The following is an 18,427-nucleotide window of genomic DNA, read 5'->3' on the forward strand; positions in this document are numbered from 1 at the left end:
AGTCTTTAATAATAATGGGTTTTTCTTTCCAGCGACAAAAACAATTTATACACCAACATCTAAACCTCTTCAACCCTGTTAAACCTTCCTGTATGTCCATTATTAAACAGACCAAAATGAAAAATTGCTGATCTGGCAATGTGAGTTCAGTCCACTAAAAAATAGGCACACTGAGAATTTTCTTGTCTGAATATCAATATGCTCAGAACTGAGAGTATTCTTTCAAAGGTGGACTATCTTCATAGCCTCTGTGAGATTTCCACAACCCGACAGCTACATTAAGCAAAAGTAAAGTGAAGCAAACAACATGACCTTTGAAAACCGCCATCTGAGCAAAGTTTCTGCCCATGACGCAGAGGAAACATAACTCAATTAGCTTAATGTGGAAGCGTGCGATTTAAAGACAGATAAGTCACAGATAAGGATGAAGACCTACAGCGTAAAATGAAATGTGGCATAAATTGCCACTAGAGAAAAAGACCTGGATTTTTTTGCCTCCATAAGGCAGCGTTTGTAGTTTTTTCTCTCTCGCCATACATGAACCTTGCAGGGTGTTTGCAGTTTGGTAATGACAGCAGTGCCAGCTGGAAGTAAGTTAGATGGAGGTCAGGTGTAGGTCAGTGATGAAATTATGATATACAGTACAGGATTGCGAACAAGAAAAACACCCACCCACTTATTGCTTTTGGTCAAATATACCTTGAAAGAAGAACATTTTGTGCTTTACATATATAATCTATAGGATATATTGTCCTCATTGCCTCAGTTAATGTTGGAATATAACCACACTTTTGGTGACCTACCTCTCCTCCCAGCTCTGTCATCTACAAGTTACACACACACACACACACACACACACACACACACACACACACACACACACACACACACACACACACACACACACACACACACACACACACACACACACACACACACACACACACACACACACACACACACACACACACACACACACACACATATAACTAAACGGTTTTGCCAGGTATGTTTTGGAAGAAATTGGAAGTCTGTCTGATGCTACAACAAAACTAAATGGTCTTTTCATTCTCATAATCTTTGCTTCATGAAGCACAACATAATAATATCGACACAGTACGGATGATGACAGTGTTGTTTTGGTAGATCGAGGCGTACAAATCTTGCATGACTCATTTTTCGGCACTCTCCACCTTTAAGCCTCGGAAATACTTTGCATCAGTGATTATTTTTTATTCATCTCAGCATTGCCTCATATATTCCAGACTCCCACCGACGTTTGTAGCCATCATCTTATTTGTACCCTTTTTTTGTGAGACACTTTTCCATATGCCATAATATGTCCTGAACTGCATTAATCATCAGTGTTGGCTCATTGCTGATGCTGTGTGCATCTCCTGGCCTGTGGCAGATTCCACGGTCCGACAGCAGTAAACGGGCTCTTTTCCGCTCACACATGCTGGTCACAAGCAAGAAAGAGCAAAGACAGACCTGAGGCATTGATACACATTGTGTCCACTCACAAACAAGTATCAACACAGGCTATTACACGGTCTGCGGAGAAATTATTTTAGAAATTATAAATTATACAAATAACACCAGCAAGCGTTTAGAAGAACGAGATATATTTGTAGCTTCTTAAAAGGCGTGATAACTGCTTGACTGCATGACAAAGAATCCTTATTAAAATGAAGGCAAATCATTTGTTGTGAGTCAAACAAAAGTCACACATATCTTGAATCTTTAGCCACACTGACCTCTATAGAGCATTTCAATGAATCATTATCTGAGGCTGTTGGAGCAAAGTAAACCGTTGCGCTCCAGGTTAATGTTGCGTGCTGTCTGGGTTTCCCAAATTCATTTATCAGATGTATCATTTTTTAATTTTGCTTATACCGGTGGATCAAGGCCAGAGATTTGGAAGATGTTGATGTAGTTGGTCTCAAACACTCCCATAAGTCAAAAGAGGGACCCTTCCTTATTCTGCAGAATCACTATATTTTGGTAATTTTTCAAATTGTATGAATCAAATCCATGAATCAACATTTTGGAACTATATTCTTTTCAGAATAAATGCTGTTCATCATATCGTAATTCTTAAAACAGGAGATTCAAGGCCCCCTGTTTCCATATTAGTGTTCCACTCTGTGGGAATCAGGAAAAACTATATAAAAGCACCAGACAGGAAATGAATCAAACAATCTATAAAATAATAAATTCCACCTAGTAATGGTGAATACAGTACTACAAACTTGCTTCAAAATTTTTACTTCTGACCCTTTCTGCTGTCAGACAACAGTAACATTTACATGTATTTTGTAGATGCACCCAAATGGCTTTCTATTCTATAATGTTTGCATTTCTCTGTTTTTTTTTCTATTCAAATAATTTGACACCAAGTTATTTTTAATTCACCTTTATACACTATGTGCCACTCAGATGATAAATAGTTTCTATCCCATACTTATTCTGAGGCAGGCAAGATTGTCTAAAGTCTGATCACAGAGTTACATCTTTCTGTGAGAGAAAGCAGATCTCCATCTTGTGGTTTGTCAGCTCAGAGTTCCTGGCTAACTTCAGATTTTTTGTTGGACATACATTCAGCAATGTCTGTTTTTAAGTCCAAGTTAAATCTTCTGTTTTTCTTTAGTTCTTGATATTCTGCAAAAGTCAAAACAAAACAATCTGCCAATAGATGTAGAAATTTGTGCTTAAAATTTAAGTTCTATGGAAGAAAAAGCATTTTGTGAGGCAAGAAATGACACGATTTTCAATATATTGAGGAAAAGGAAGGTCGAGGCAATGGGAGTTTTTTTTTTCTTGAAGACATGATGGATTTTGACAGAATACAGTAAAGAGAGCTTTCCTGACTGGAGGTAAAAGTCATTCCACCTTGCACTGAGTCGCCCCAAGGAACAAGGAGCTAAACCCAAAGTAGCAGTTAGTTGAGTGCATTGCATGACCTACACATATAAGACCTCGACCATGAGGCATTAGATTGGAAATCCTTTTACAACCCTAAATGTCTGCAGTTGCATTTTCAATGTGATTCGTGCAGGCCTGAACAGCCTTAGGAGCACGAGGAGGGAAGATATGTGTTGCTGCATCTAAATTAAATGTATAGATTTAGTTCTGCAGAGCACTTAAGTTACACATGTATTAGCTGATTAGTATCTGCTATTCAGTAGCATCCAATCACATTCATTAAGGTGTACTGATGGACATTACAACCTGTTAATCATCATTGTTAAGAGCCTGAATATACTCCCTCGTGGACACATGAATGGACATATAACAGTTCTGTTTTTCTACTACTTTGTGGAGTCTGTATTCCCAAACTGACGATTCACCTTCACAGATTTGTTGCTCATTTGATGGCCTCTGCATGCTTCCAGGCAATGTTGTGCTGCTATCAGTTCAATATTATGCTGCTGGGTCTCAGTATGTTCCTTTTAAGTATGTGTATTAATTTACAGTCTTAATATTAATTTGCAATCAGTGTGTATTCATTTGCATGGATATTATCAATTGTAGCTCGTCTTGTCGTTGATGTCCAAAGTGGTAATTGGAATAATTCTTTTCACACCGAAATATCTTATCCAGTTTACAAAATACTTTACTCAAACTTCAGGTTCATGGTTGTTGACATTCTATTGGAATCCTGAACTTCTGTTTACCTTCTACTAATTTGGTTAACTTTATAGTAACCAAGATGTCCATTTTGTTCTCTTTAGCAACAGTGGTGATAAGCAATAATTGCAGCTGTGTTTTTGGACTTCACTTCCCAGAGATCCAAACAGTGTTGCCTGTGTGACATTATTAATTTGGCAGCTGGCACCTACGGGCCTATTGCGTCAGCTCTGTCGACCCTTACTGGTTGGGAACCATGGTGTCGGGAAACCCTTTACTAACTTTGCACTACTTGTTAATTTTCTTGGGGAATGTCGCTGCACACACCCAGCTGGTTCAATTTATAATGCTGCTATTTGGATTAAAATCTTCTACATTATTTTGTTTATTTTTTGCATAAAAACTTAGATTCACAGACAGCTCCCTTAAACCGCAGAGCCTTTTTCTGTCAAATCTGTTTAACAATTTGCTATATGCTAATTTATTGACGCAAGTGTCTCTAATTAAACCTACAATAACTTAAAATAGGGTGTTTTCCTCAGGCATAAACATCTTGTTAGGTTAGATTTTGGGATCATTACGTGCACAGGTACACACATGTGCAAATGAGTACACATAAGAACAAACCTGACCTATCTTAGTATAGCCCAGGGAGTAAGTGCTCAGCAAAACTATTTTCTCTGCAGTGCTTACAGCACATATTACTCGCATGAATGGTATAGAGCTATTTCTTCCTGGCTGGTGAGGAATGACATCACGTTAATGTTACATTAATATGAATTATTATCCTCAAAGAACATTTATTTAGACTAGTTAAAATGTTAAAATGTGTTGCAACACTGCTTTCTATTTCATTTTTGAAAAATTGAAAGACAACATAGTTTCAGTGCTTGTCTGATCTCAGGATTAGCAAGAATATTCAGACGTGAGTGTGATGTCTGTTAAGTTACAGAAAAGAAGTCAAATTATTTTCATTTATTGTTTTCAAGGAAAAAACTGAACCGAACAGAAGCCGATTGAGCAGCTGTGACTCAGGTGGTAGAGTGGGTCATCCGCTAATCAGGTTTTGGCGTTTCAGTCCTTGCGTCCACACGTCTAAGTGTCCTGTGTGTAAATGAGTGGTAACTTGTAGAGCATTTTGCTTGTTAAAGTAGAGAAGTGTTCTGGATGCATAATTTTCTCCTGCAAAGTCAGTTGCAATTATTTCCTCTCCCTTCAGCTTTCATATATGCATGATGTTTGCATATCCCTTCATGAAATTTGCGTCCTTGGGGACTTGCCTCTAGCCTGACCTCCCTTGAAATAGCCTCTGCACCCTGTGGGAACTGATGGATGTGCATGCCATCCAGAAAGTCTTTTCCTCAGCTGCGTGGAAAAATTGACGGTTTGTATTATGTATTGTGTAAATGAGGATATCGAAGGCTGCTTTTCTGAGGAAACGGCCCCTGTGTGATATTACTGTCTCTTTTTCCTAAGGAATACGTATGTGAAAATCATGGCACAGAAAATTGTACTCATGCACACATGAATGAAGGAAAGGATGTGAACATGAGGACAGAGAGGCGTTCTGACAAGCTTAGTCATTCACTCACTCATCATCCACTGACTCACTTACAGACAATTTGCTATTGAGTAAAAGGAGCAAAACTGATGTTGTTTAAAGTTAAATTTACTTATGTTACAAGTAATGTTCAAAAGGAGAGAAAACCTCCTCGAAATGAGAAGATTGAGATAACATTTTAGTCCATGTTCTTTGTAATCTCGTGATTACTTAAAATCATCGGTATGTCTAAACAAAATAGAAAAAAAAGGTTTACTAAATACAAAAGAGCGATGTTGTAGTTTCTGCACTGGGCCTCTCAGTTGTAGTGATGCAATCTAGCCCCAATTTTCCTCATACAATGAATGCCTCAACATTATTTTGAGCCAGCTAAAGTCTGCAATTGACACACTACGAAAGTTGTTATATCATATAATAATTGGATCCTATAAGATCAAGCAATGTTGGCGTCTGTGATGGATAAAGGAGTATTACCTAAACGTATGGCTGTTTACAGCTATACTAAGAAAGGCATTGTTTTATCAACCTTTGGTTAGTTGTTTCTTTTGCTGTTCTCTTGTCTCCCCAGATCTAACTGGATGCATTTATCTGTAGGGCTATCATCAAAAAAATACAATACCAAATCCATTACATTTCTGTTTTTGCCCTTGTGATGACTTTTCTCCAGCTTTTTTTTTTAAATTTACTTTTCAGTCATCATGCAGAAAGGGTGATAAGTGTGGTAGAGTTACAGACTTAATCGTGCTATACTTTGATTAAGTATTGGATGTACTGCAGTTTGTACTTTAGTTTTCACAGGGTATCTGCAGTGTGTATATTTAAAGTGGATACTTGCATGTGTCCAGTTTAAAAGGAAATGAGTCTTACAATTACAATTTGTGTAGCACCTCCCCTGCCAGCTGCTGTGAACAATCAGACTAAACCATCCACAGAATTATCAATCAACCATCTGTAGTTGGAACAAAAGATTATATAGGACCTCCAGTGCTGAGCAAAGAAAAGGTCTGACAGGACATGCAAACAGTACAGCAAACCAATGGCGTGCAGCTGGGCTTCACCGCCCGGAGTTGGCAAGACAAATCCAAATGCTGTGCTCAGCCCTGGTGAGAGAGAATCAGATAGAGCTTTATGTAAACCATTCAGGAAGGAAGACCTCACTTTACAGAGTTTTGACTAAATAATGAGGTGGCACTGTGAGTTTTTGTTATGGAGCTTCGTGGTAGTTCAGACAGGCAAGCTAAGTTATCACGAGCCCTTTCTGTTTAGTCGTTCTCAACTTCAGTCTGTCCCACCAAATTAGCACACTTCATAACTGAGGCAGCGTTTATTTATGCTGCCTGCTCTCCACCTACTGAAGAGCTGCGACTCATCTCCTCCACCCTACCAGCCTCCTCCTGCATGAGCACAAATTGTTTCTAGTTTGTTAATATTGTGTTGCATTTGTTAAATGTAGTAAATCTCAGCCTCCGCTGCTGGGGGTTTGTGACCTGGACTGCCCATGATTAGCCTAAAAACGGAAGACATTTTTCCTGTTCCACATTTTGAGACCTTAAACTCTGTGTGTGCACTCAAGGACAAGAATGAAAAACACTCAATGGTTTTCAAGTTTAATTTGCTTCCAATTTAAGAAAAAAAAAAATACTGGTTCACTTGCCGAGTCAAGGCTTGTACTCTTTTTTTTTTTTTATACTGTCTGATGTTGAACATGTAGAGTTGCAACAAACATTAGACCCTTAAAATATCATTCATACATCACAGTGGTTTAATCAAGTTAGCTACAATACCATTGACTGTCATTCCTCAATACAACTTAAAAAAAAAACTTCTTTATCTAACCTCTGTTTACACCCTGTGCTTACGTAAGTATCAATTCAACTCTATACCAAATGGGAACCCACCGTGACGACCGCCATTGGTTTGTGATCTGATGTTTAGAAGTCTTGTATCTGGCATTTTGGCGGTTGCTATCTTGTTTTCTTGGACCTAGAAGTGACTGCATTTGGATGAGCTGGGAAAGAGTGAAGGGTGGTGCTGACTGAGTACCTAAGGACACTACACCTGACCACCAACACCTGACTGTATCCTGACTGCACCTCAGACATGTCAATCAAACCAGACATGCCCCCAAACATACCTCTCTTTTAGGCTTAATAACTAATTAACTATGGAATTATTTTCAGATGGACCACCAGCACACTTATCAGAAGGAGTGAATTTAGCGAATGGCACCATAATGACTTGTGGTAACAAATTGTAGACTTAGCATTTCATAAAGTAAGTTGATGCTTTTTAAATGGGAGACTATTGGAGCCAGGTTTTTTATTTTATTTTATTTTTTAGGCAGCCCCTAGTGGCCTATATTGGTATTGCACTTTATGGCTTTTCAGTGTTGGCTTAACCTTTCAGACGCAGAGACTATGTCCATTTTTATACACAGTGTGGTCTATACTGATGTCTATTCATTAAATAACAGAGGGACTCTAGATTTACTCAGTGCCAGTCCAAATCTTTGTCCCTTTTGTGTTACAGAAGACATGTACTGTAGAGGACTAACAGCTGCCTGGTTCAGCCAGACCATGAGCGATATGTGTCTCACATGGCGACATTTACATTTTGGCTGGTGGTGAAATGTCAGCTTACCGAGGAAAGAGGCCAGCTCTCCACCCTGTGGACGTGTTTATAAGTGGAAAGGACAGCAGATTTAGAGCTGGTTCAAAGCCAACGTTAACCATATGTGACCTGCTGACCCTTTGTCCACATCTAGTGAGCATAACGCTGAGATATTATGTCATCGTAGTGGTACTGTGTGTGAAGCTGGTGGGTTGACTGTACAGTAGATCTCCACCAGCTACTATACACCGATGAGATTTCTGTTCAGCTATGTTTAACTCGGTCAACAGTCAGCAATGCAGCAGGCAGGAAACATCTCCAACACCAGGTTCATTATGATCAGAACGGGAGGTTTTGCTATTTATAGAACATCAAAGGTAGATGCGAGATATTGATGTGAAGTTGTGTGGGGTGCTGCAGCCTGAGGATAACAATATTTTCTCCTGTGGATACTGCTGTTCATGTCTTGGAAGAGGTTGAGAGGATAAAAAAAAAAGAGCGAGGGCATCCTCTTCACACCCGAAGAAGGATGGTTGTTTTATATAAATGTTAGTCAATTCACATGATCTCTGATTCACATCCTGCTATATGGGACCGACACCGGCAGGCTGGATGTTGCGTATGTACGAATGTTTCCGAACCTCAGAGTAAATCCAAACACTGTATGGAGAGAAGCAGCTGGTCAGAGATTTTTGAAGCATGTATACATAGATGAGCAAATATTGAATTTTCTTGTTACATCGCATAAACAGAAAACTGTACAAGTTATTCCTCTCCTCTGTGACAAATTTACCATATTATTTGTTATTAAATAAGCAAATACCCTATTTCATGATCAAACAAAGGTTTTTATTGAGTTGATTTTATCTTTATATCCGTTTCTCCTTTTGAATGTGCGCACAGAAATGTAGACCAGTCATGCAGAACATACATTTAGGATATTAGCAATTTTTTCAGAATACTCTTTCCAATATACAGTATACCATCGAACATTTAATCTTAATGCATCAAAGATAATGGTTGAATTTCAACTTGTGAGTTGAAATAGATATACAGTAGTCCATTATATTCAAATATTTGTATTACCAAGTATTTGAAATCTGAACTGTATGAGCTCATTTTCAACCGTGCATGAAGAATAGTACTGTGATAACAGAAAAAGCAGACTTTAATATAGAGTTTGTTGCCAGTGAGCTATTAAAAATAATTCTAAAACCTGCTTTAACTTATTTTTTCCACATCATGCAACATTAGCATCACTAGAAGTCAGTTTTTTGTCCAGGAAAATGTCTGGACTTCTAACTGCTGAAAGACCCACTGTTTAGTAGCTTGTCGCTAACTTTGTCTGTCTGCCATGAGGTGCTGGCTCTTTAAAGAGAGTTAATTCTCTGCTAACAGCTGCCTGCATCTGGAAACAACACAGATGAGAGCAGTGAGAATAAAACAAAGCAGGAAAATTGTGTGTCATGAAATCAAAACAATGATTTGAAAGTGGATTTGCAGATTCAGATCAAACTTGTTTAATTGTTTTGTTACTACGAGCAACACCTTTGACGCTACACATCGTCACTAACTCCAATATTAATGCATAAATATTGATTAGTGGTTTTTATTATTATTACTATTACTAAATTTCATTGTAAGCATTATACAGTTGGAGGCCATAACATCAGATTTATGTTAAGGACAAATTTTTCCCTTAGTTCATTTCTTGATTCAGTCACCTGCTGTTACCGTGACGACACGGCCCCCTTGCTGTGCCATGTGTGCCTTTCCCTGCAACTTCTGTCAGCTCCTCCTGGGGGGTGGTCAGCATCAATTGCTCCAAGCAGAGAGACTAAACTCTTGAGAGTCATCCTTCCTTACTCAGCTTCAGCTGTCAGATATTGATGTAATAGGCTACTTATAATGGATAAATGCTGTGTAAAAGATAATGGTAATATTATTTGTCGAGGTGATCAGAATTGAATGAAATACTGATGAAAATGTAATAATTATATAGTAGTAAAGTAACAAAACAATCATATTTAATCGGGTAAATGTGACTGCGGTTTTTCAAGGAATTATAAAGTATACACATCATTTTGAGAGTTGACTGTTGCAACAATATCCTAGAGGAGTCAAAATGCTTCAATAGCATACGATAATTAAATGAGTTTCGTTTGGCTAAAATATACTATTTTAAATGAAATGTAAAAGAGTCATTACAGAATGTATGACTGTGCAGCTGATTTCCCTTTTTTTTTTTTGTAAAGTCAGCTGTATTTGTCTCCAGGGGATCTATACAGTGCCATCCAAAAGTATGTCAACAGTAGAATGAGATTTGATATGATTTCCCCTCCAGGCATTTGCATTTAAAATCAAAACACAACAATGTTACCTAAGTCATGGCCTCAACCTTTGTCTCTTAGCTTTTATTGTACGCTAATTATATGCACAGACATTTTGTTTTCTTAGACAAAGAGCCATTGTAACATAAAATGTTTTCAGAGAAAAGATTGGAGGAATTTTTTTTGTAAATTACCACACTTGTGTGTCTGCACACTTCTGAATTCACCCTGCTGCTGCTGTCATCTGTTACACCATCAACTCCAGGGGCACTCAGAGAGCGCGGACCTCCGCTAAGGTCAATAGTCCACTCTTTTATGATATGCAAATCTTCAACTGCAATCACTATATATGTCTAGATATTTTGGCAAAAACTATTTGAATGATGTCAAAATATGTTGTTGCATTTTGCTGTAGACACCAATGATACAGCTGACCTGTACCAGACACTTTTCTGTTTTTTATTTTAGCATTTGATGCGATGATGCAACACAAGTGACACACCTGATAATTTGAAACGAGGGGACAGAAGATCAGAATGACATGTGGCTGAAGTCTACAAGCTCAAACCTCTCAATTTGCAATTTGATCCAGTTCACATTCGGTGCGAAGTTTTTTTCCGTCAATATCTCTGGTGGAGTTCATTGCAGATATTTCACATTTCCATGTGAGCAAGAGTGTAGTGAGTTACATAATAAGTGTGTATTCACGTTTCTATACCCACACATTAGTTTGAGAAAAGAAAAAGAGTTGTTTATTAGTACTATTATCGATTTGATACTACAATTGTGGTAATGTTACAATTGTAACGTGTCCGGTTCTCCCATATGAAACTACTGTCCCTGAGTGCTCTATAACGAGTACTTATTTTATTAGGTTTGCGCAAGTAATTCTGTATGCCAGAGGATTTTTGTGATGCTTTTGACTCAGAATTTTCTGAATTTTGTACCATTTCGTGTTTTGTCACTATTGAACTTTATTACCATCAACCGTATTGTAAAATGACATATGCCCGGTAAAAACGGGAACTAAGGAAGAACGATAGTCACATACTATATACTCGAGTTAAAAAAAATATTTTAACAACCATTGAAATATTCCAAAATTATGTCCCATCCTTATTACAAACTGTTAAATCATAAGGAACTGTTGTTAAAAAATATGGTGGTGTCACTCTGTGCCCATAGTGTTTTAATATTGCTCTGCCCTCACAGCAGACCCCCAATTAGTGCTCTCACCCAGACAGGGAAGACACGTGGCCCAAGGACAGTTATTTTTTATCATAAGCTGTATTCAATTAAATCAACATGTCAACCCGAAAGCATCTGTAGCTAATGGGCTTCCATTAGCATGAGAAATGGCTTGATAAATATCAAAGATGAGGAAAGACAAGAGAGGAGATGATTTGATATTAATGATAAGACAGAGCATCATTTAGATGGGGATGTCTGTTTCGGTGCATGGATCAGAAATGCACGGATCAAAGAGTTATTATGGTTCACTTAATAAAATTATCAAGCTTCTTTTACTTTTGATTATGACCTCTCCCGTGAGGAAAGAGTTGTGTCAGGGGTTTAGATAATCAATCATAATGCAATCACCTTATGCTGTTTTTATGAGCTTATAGTCCTCACTGGTCCAAAAAGGGGGCCTTCTTTTTTTAGTGCCTATAGCTTTACTGCTATAAAAGATGCTTCAACAAAGCTCACTTCTCAGCACTAAACCTCTGACGTCAGTTCACATTTACTCTATATACCGCGGCGGCTCAATGGGAATTTATTCTACAGAAAGAGCTTGTTCTCAACTGTCTGTGAAGTTCTGACATTTTCATTTGGTGCTCTGTGTACGCTGCTCCAACAGAGGTTATTCCAGTTTCTGTCACTATCCCTCTGCAATAACATACAGGAGTGTATGCACAGATAATACTGACTTCACCCGTGTCTTTATCTCCAACCATCAATTTTACAATGTACTGTGAACTTCAATCCCGGCCTCCTCAAAAAGAAAGTCCTGAGTGTATTTTCTTGATTCATTAACTTGTGAAAGTGGCTGTAGGGGATGATGAAGAGCTCCTCTGAGACACTCTCCCCTCCAGCTAAACCAAAACCTCTTCTGGGTTGTTTCATCCAAATAGAAGCACTCAATCTTCAGGACAGCTTGGTCAAAACACCGCAGTCTGACTGGGTCACCAATAGATATTTCAGACAAGCTTTTATGGTAACAGGGCTGACAAAATGATGGGTAATTGATACTTGAATCATTTTATCCTATCCAGATCTTTCATATTAACCAGTAAAGCCCATTAAAATATCAATGAGGTGCATGACATCTCTAGAAATGTAATATTTTGATATCCAGAAGCAAATGCACCAGATAAAGAGGAGATGAAGAGAAATGTGGATGTGTAAATTTATCAAGTGTTTGTGAAGCCCCCTTAGTTACCTGTTCTCCTTCTCATTCTCATACAGCGTTTGGCATTTAAAACCTTAGAGATGGAGGATTTACCATTGTGATTTTTAAACAATGCGTCCTTGATTACAGATGGTTTTAGATGAAAGTAGGCCCTTAATTTATACTCTGATTATTACCAGTCCAAAACAAATAGAGTCTTGCCACAGGATAGTCTCTAATTGTATCCTTTGATTTAAGTTGTGCATTGAAACATACTGAGCTGTAAACAACAGAGACCCTTCCCAAATATGAGCAGAGTGCAACGTCATGTCAGTAAATGACCAATTGCCAATGTTTATTTATTACATTTTTGACATATTCTTCGCTCTGGCTTCAATTCCTCAATATTTGCGAGTATTGCTTGCTGTTTGTATTGCTTTATCTAGCTGCCATTGTTGGAACTACATTTAGAAACACTTGACTTCAAGGTCATCGCACTGAGCCACCCTCACTGCTCGCTGATTGATCCACCTTTCAGAGTGGCAAAGCGACCTTTCATATGAACACAGTTTCCAGACTTGACTGAAGCTGTGACAAATTGGCGAGACAAGCCAGGCGACCTCATTTATCCTGCAACCATTGACTTTGTCAATTTTTTATTTAGGATTGTATTGGCTAATAGTGAATTTAGCTCATATTAGTTTCATGAGCTGGTTGAAAATTTTGTCTTGTTGACTTTTTAATGTTTTCAGTTGACTTGTTGAACCTTATAAAAAGGTCTCAAAAAGATTTACTTGATGACATTACACACTATGATTAAGAGATTAAGGCTGAAGCTACAATTTTGTTCCAGGAAAAAAATTGACATTTAGAAACAAATGTGTATTAAGTAGGCCTAGTATGACAAGGAAAAACGTTGTTGGTCTGTAAACCAGTTTGACAGCTTAGCTTAAAACAGGGGTGTTGCCCAAATATTAAAAAACACAACAAAACAAAACATTAGATAATGGTCAAGAGAGAGAATGAAGTTGCACACTCCCATCCTGAACACATTATTCTGAGATTTTCTCCTCTGACTGTGAATTCGTCAGTTTGTCAGCGATGGTAACGATATAAAGGCAACTAACAGCCTGTCATCCTCATAGGGAAAGATGGAAAGTTAAAGATTCCTGCTGAGATCTCTCTAAAGCATGTGGACATATCACTCTCTTTCAGCAGGACCATCAAGCCTCCATGGCTCTCTGAAATGCCACTGGGTCTGGTGATTGATTCTACCCTCTGAGATTAATCTAGATATTGACTGTGTGTGGTGGGAGAGTTAGAGTTTGTCTGGGTGTTTGAGTCTGAGAGAGAGAGAGAGAGGCTGTGTCGGATAGAGACAGAGCCAGTGGGCTCAGTGATCTACAGCCTGTTTAGATTCTCATTTCCCAGAGTTCATAGCTCTCTTCCATCAACCCCCAGGCGGGGAGCCAAGCTTTCGTTCTCTCCTCCACATAGGTCTAATTCCTCCTTCACTTAGGAAAGGTAAAGGCAGCCTCCGTCTGTCTCAACAGGTCCAAAGGCTACTCATTTTTATCACTCCGCTCTGATCTACATTCGTATCTTGGATTTATTATGATGTTCCTTTTTTTTTTTCTTCTAGTTTTTATGCGTCATGTACTCAGTGGAAAAAGAAAAATGAGCCTCAGTCTCTGAAGAATGTCCTTAAGCAAAGGTTAAGTAGTTGGAAATGAAGCCAAGGAAACAAAACAACTTTATTACAAGACACGTGCAACCACCCACATACAAGCAGGCATAAATACACACAGAAAACACATCCGGCATTGGGCACATTTGCACTCCGACACACACTGTTAAAGTCTCCCATTCAAAAGCAGATCAACCTCTAATTAAGCCAGATTCAAATGGAGTGTCTGCCCTTCTCTGAAGCAGATGGTAATGAAATTAAGCTTTTTTTTATGCCACTCCACTCTGGGCAGGTACTGAAGGTGCAGCTGGAGCAGGTGTGCAGTGGTGAAACAGTGCCAGGGGCTTGATGCAGATTTGTAGTTTACCATATCCAGCTGTGCATTTGTAGCGCTGACAGACCTGAACTACAATGACACGTCGCTGACACACACACAGGTGGCCGTTCACATCTGATGACAAATCTAGCTGAGTTTTGGCAAGGGGGTAGTGAACAGTAATGGCATATTTTAATATTGGAAAGAAAATGCCTGCTTGATTGAAAGACAAACCCTACAAAAATTAACCCCACGTGCTTTGAGTCTAACTTCTTTAACATCACACAGGGAGTTGTGTTTCAAAAAGCTGAGGAAATATGCTAATAGAAACCCAATGACTGTGGGTGTGCATTGCCTTGTTAATTATTGTTTGCACAATTTATTAGGTTATAGATGAGTTTAGAGGGAATGCTATTAAGCTTAATATTGTGGAAATGGGAGAGTGATTCAGGTGCAGGGCAGTAGTGTGTGTGCATTTCCTGATTCATGCACATCTGTACTGTTTATAGAGCTGTCAAATTTACTGCCTTGAATGAGCACTCATGATTTTATACCAACTCTGCCCAAAAAACTGCAGCAGCAACAAAAACAACAGCAGCAACATTAATATTATACAGTTCAGTGAGGTTTACAATGAAATCAAGTCAGAAAGCAGGCGGCATGAAGCCCTGTTCAGACTTCAGCACGTCTGAAGTATACATTTTTTGCATCCTCAAGACATACAGTGCATCCGGAAAGTATTCACAGCGCTTCCCTTTTTCCACATTTTGTTATGTTACAGCCTTATTCCAAAATGGATTAAAGTCATTTTTTCCCTCAAAATTCTGCACGCAATATCCCATAATGACAAAGTGAAAATAGTTTGTTTAAAATTTTTGCAAATCTATTAAAAATAAAGAACAATATAACACGTACACAAGTATTCACAGCCTTTGCTCAATACTTTGTTGAAGCACCTTTGGCAGAAATTACAGCCTCAAGTCCTTTTGAGTATGATGCTATAAGCTTGGCACACCTATTCTTGGGCAGTTTCTCCCATTCTTCTTTGCAGGACCTCTCAAGCTCCATCAGGTTGGATGGGGAGCGTCGGTGCACAGCTATTTTCAGATCTCTCCAGAGATGTTCAATCGGGTTCAAGTCTGGCTCTGGCTGGGCCACTCAAAGACATTCACAGAGTTGTCCCGAAGCCACTCCTTTGTTATCTTGGCTGTGTGCTTCGGGTCGTTGTCCTGTTGGAAGATGAACCTTCGCCCCAGTCTGAGGTCCAGAGCGCTCTGGAGCAGGTTTTCATCAAGGATGTCTCTGTACATTGCTGCATTCATCTTTCCCTCCATCCTGACTAGTCTCCCAGTTCCTGCCGCTGAAAAAAAAATCTCCACAGCATGATGCTGCCACCACCATGCTTCACCGTAGAGATGGTATTGGCCAGGTGATGAGCGGTGCCTGGTTTCCTCCAGACATGACGCTTGGCATTCAGGCCAAAGAGTTCAATCTTTGTTTCATCAGACCAGAGAATTTAGTTTATCATGGTCTGAGAGTCCTTCAGGTGCCTTTTGGTAAACTCCAGGTGGGCTGTCATGTGCCTTTTACTGAGGAGTGGCTTCCGTCTGGTCACTCTACCATACAGGCCTGCTTGGTGGAGTGCTGCAGAGATGGTTGTCCTTCTGGAAGGTTCTCCTCTCTTCACAGAGCAACGTTGGAGCTCTGTCAGAGTGACCATCGGGTTCTTGGTCACCTCCCTGACTAAGGCCCTTCTCCCCCGATTGCTCAATTTGGCCGGGCGGCCAACTCTAGGAAGAGTCCTGGTGGTTCCAAACTTCTTCCATTTACAGATGATGGAGGCCACTGTGCTCATTGGGACCTTTAATGCTGCAGAAATTTTTCTGTACCCTTCCCCAGATCTGTGCCTCGATACAATCCTGTCTCAGAGGTCTACAGACAATTCTTTGGACTTCATGGCTTGGTTTGTGCTCTGACATGCACTGTCAACTGTGGGACCTTATATAGACGGTGTGTGTCTTTCCAAATCATGTCCAATCAACTGAATTTACCAGGTGGACTCCAATCAAGTTGTAGAAACATCTCAAGGATAATCAGTGGAAACAGGATGCACCTGAGCTCAATTTTGAGTGTAATGGCAAAGGCTGTGAATACTTATGTACATGTGATTTTTTCATTTTTGATTTTTAATAGATTTGCAAAAATTTCAAAAAAATGTATTTCACATTGTCATTATGGGGTATTGTGTGTAGAATTTTGAGGGAAAAAATGAATTTAATCAATTTTGGAATCGGGCTGTAACAACAAAATGTGGAAAAAGTGAAGCGCTGTGAATACTTTCCAGATGCACAGTTACTCTTTTGGCTTGTGTACTGTTGTACCAGCGCCTTGATTAAGAGTTAATATCAATTTCATCTGAGACAAGACCTGGATAAAGCGATAGGCATACCGAGAGCAGAGAAATGAGCCACAAACACTAAAGTCATACGTTTGTATTGACAGCAGTTCACTCCATTGTATCGACTTGTAGATTAGTGTGGAGGAGCTTATGCTGTCAGAATAGTCACATAAAATTGGATGCTGTGACAGCAAATACAGTAGTTTCCTACATTTTTGACCTTTGTCTAACAAAATGCCATAATGGTTTGTATTGATTCAAAATTTTAAAAAGGTTTTGCTGAAAGTCACAACAGAATTGTGAGTTGTAGATTAACTACTGTCTTTTATGGAGAGTAGATGGGAGTATGTGCATTACAATAATCTATTGCCAGCTGGATATAAAGTATATATTAGACTTTAAATGTTCTCTGGAGAAATAAATAACATGATCTTGCTGTTTTTTTTTTTTTTAAAGTTGCTAGAAAGCAGTTTGGCCACATCTCTAATGTGCTGAGCAAATTTTACAATACACACAGAGTTGTAGTGCTGGTAGCTCTAATCCTGTATGCACTGTGCATATGTTTATTAATTTATATAATTTTGTATGTTTGTTTTTTTAGCACCCATTCTTCATTTCTGAAACTATAGTTGTGACGACAGCAGATCCTGTCTTATGTTTTGGCTTCGTCCACTCACTTTAAAAAATTTCCCCTCGGGGATTAATAAAGTATATACCTACCTACCTACCTACCTTATGATGCAAATAGTGATCTTTACGGTGCTGTTGTGTCGGTAATATATGTGAAGAATAATGTGAATCAATCTCTCTCACTCACTGGCTTATTATTAGCATTATGAAGGCTCCTGCCCTTGCATTTCCCCCAGCATGCCCTCTTCCTTCACAACTTTTGTGAAAACGGCAATCAAATTAAATAGGTGTAATTTATTGGTAGAAATTATATTTACTTTTAATAAAAGGTGCAGCTTTGGAACATTACAATAAAGAAAAATTAAGATAGTCTACATAAAATAGGCTGTGACTGAAAACCATAAGTGCACAAGGTGGGAAAGTGGTATATATACACCTATCGCTCACATCTCAAGTGATGTCAGCTGTAGCTTCAAGCTCCAGTTCATCTACTTTATCACAAGTAATGTCAAAAATACATGTTAATGGATTGACTTGTGAATTAGAAGTGTTCTGAAAGCATGCTTGAGAATCTGACAGTTTTGGCTCCAGTTTCATCAGTGTTGTGAAAGCTATAGTTAATGATTTCCAGAGTGAACCAATATGGAGTACACCACCTGGAGGTTGGTTCTTGCTCATACTATGAAATGCACCACTGACCCAGTATTTAGTGATTTAAAATTTCCAACCACTTTTCAATGATGGACAAATTAAAGATCCTTTCATAGTAACTAATAATAATAATACTGAAATAAATATTTGAATTGATAAAATATGCATAAGGCAAAACTCAGGGCACAAGTAGTGAAATGATCCCGCCATGTACACTTTTCAGTC

Source organism: Brachyistius frenatus, unplaced genomic scaffold, assembly GCF_029030835.1.
Source record: "Brachyistius frenatus isolate BFR_SWC_R1_liver_20210118 unplaced genomic scaffold, ASM2903083v1 Contig_17, whole genome shotgun sequence".
NCBI lineage: Eukaryota > Metazoa > Chordata > Actinopteri > Embiotocidae > Brachyistius > Brachyistius frenatus.